Below are 2,084 nucleotides of genomic sequence, written 5' to 3'. Positions count from 1 at the left end.
AATGGGATGACTTACCCTTTCAGATTTGGAAGTCTACTGAAAAGCCACAGTGGTCAAAAGATCATTGTATTGGCACAAAGATAGAAATATTGGTAATGAAATCAAATTGAGAGTTCGGGTATAGACCCCCAGATCTATGGTTGACTGATTTTAGATAAGACACCAAATCCACTGAACTGGAACAGGACAGTCTCTTCAACAAATGGGGCTGGGGTAACTGGATATCCATATCCAAAATAATGAAAGAGGACCTCTACATCACATCCTATACCCAAATTTACTAAAAGTGGATCAAAGACCTCAATATAAGAAAAAGCACAGTAAAACTCTTAAAAGATAATATGGGGATTTATCTCCAAGATCTAATAATGGGAAGTAGCTTCTTAGACTTTACACCCAAAACACAGGCAACAAAAGGAAAAAAAGAGATAAATGAGAACTCAAGAAATTGAAAGCTGCTTGTCATAAGCCATACAAAGCTCAAGATGACCAAGAGCCTAGGGTGAAGAAATGGCAATGCATGTGGAGTTTGCTTTGGTCATGAAATGCGACAGGGCTGTGGCTCAGTGCTACTTGGCAGAGAACTATTGGGAGAAGGAAGTAGGTTTTGCTTTTAAGAGGGCACTGAACTCCTCTTTGATCTGTGCATGGGTGAGAGCACCTTGGAAATCTGTTCTCAGACTCCCTCTGAGTCTGAGACGTTTGTTGACCCAAGCAATGAAAATACAACTGATTCCATTAATTCTAAAATCAGCTTATCTAAAAATACTCACCAAGAAGTTGGCAGTATGTTCTCTCTAATTACCTGGAATATTGATGGATTTGATATAAACAACTTGCAACAGAGGACTCAAGAGATGTGTTCTTATTTAACTTTGTAAAGTCCAGATGTGATATTTCTACAGTAAGTTATTCCTCCATACTATACTTTCCTAAAGAAGAAAGCAAGAAGTTGTGAAATTATCACAGGTCACAAAGAAGAATATTTCACTTCTATAATGTTGAAAAAAATGGGTGAAATTAAAAAGCTGAGAGATTATTCATTTTCTAAGTACCAAAATTATGAGAAACTTTTTGTGTGTGCATGTGAGTATGTCAGGAAATGAACTTTGCCTTATGACTTCACATTTGGAGATCACAAAATGCATGCTAAGGAACAAATCAATCAGTTAAAGTAGTTTTAAGGAAAATACAAGAGGCTCCAGAGTCAGCTTTGGTTATATTTACAGGAGATACAAATTTAAGTGATCAAGAGATTATCAAATGTGGTTTACCCTGACAGCATTTTGGATGTCTGGTAGTTTGGGGGCAAGCCTGAGCATTGTCAGTATACATAGGATATGCAAAAGAACTCTAATCTTGGAATACCTAGTTCTTGTAAACTTGGTTTTGATCAAATATTTTCCAGAGCAGCAGCAGAAGGGGACCACATAATTCCCTGAAATTTGGGTTTACTTGTGTTGGAAAAACTGGACTGTGGCAGACTTCTTAGTGATCACTGGGGTCTTTTGTGCAGCTTAGGTATAATATTGTGACCCTGCTTTTTCAAATATGAATTTTAAATGTACTGTGCATCTTTATTATAATTTTAATAAATATAATTGTACCTATCTGTAAAGATAGGTTTAATATGGATAAATTAATATACTGGATCACTGTAAAAGAAGAAAATCCTCCTGTGACTTTTATTTCATTGATTGTATCCTCAGATTTCACAATGAAATATTAAGGTTTGCTTAAACTACAGCATGCCTGTGTTCAGAATACGAGGCCTCTTAATGAAAGGCACAAAGCCTGTCAGAGCTTTCAGTAATGGTCACAGTGTCAGCAGCGTTCCAAGACAAAATTGTCTCTGAGTAGACTTTATCCTTGATTTATTTTTTCAATAAGTGCATAAGTCCACAAAAGAAAAATATTTTTTACCATAATAAGAGGTTACTGACTCCTTGGAACTGGATCTTTTAATTATACTTGGCAAATTCAGATCATCTTAAATGAAAAAGTTAAGTGGAAGGCAATTATCCTACTTCAGATTTCTTTTGTCAGCTAACAGTGTATAAAGGAATTTTATGATTTAAAACTCA

General features: G+C 35.6%; 1 pseudogene; it reads left to right on the top strand.

Moving 5' to 3' along the window:
* The first annotated feature begins 510 nt into the window (after positions 1–510).
* Positions 511–1,535, top strand: LOC119525751 (annotated as a pseudogene).
* Positions 1,536–2,084: the final 549 nt, after the last annotated feature.

This window comes from Choloepus didactylus (genome assembly GCF_015220235.1).
Source record: "Choloepus didactylus isolate mChoDid1 chromosome 26 unlocalized genomic scaffold, mChoDid1.pri SUPER_26_unloc1, whole genome shotgun sequence".
NCBI lineage: Eukaryota > Metazoa > Chordata > Mammalia > Pilosa > Megalonychidae > Choloepus > Choloepus didactylus.
The sequence above is the reverse complement of the archived record's forward strand: the minus strand, read 5'-3'. Positions and strand labels throughout refer to the sequence as shown.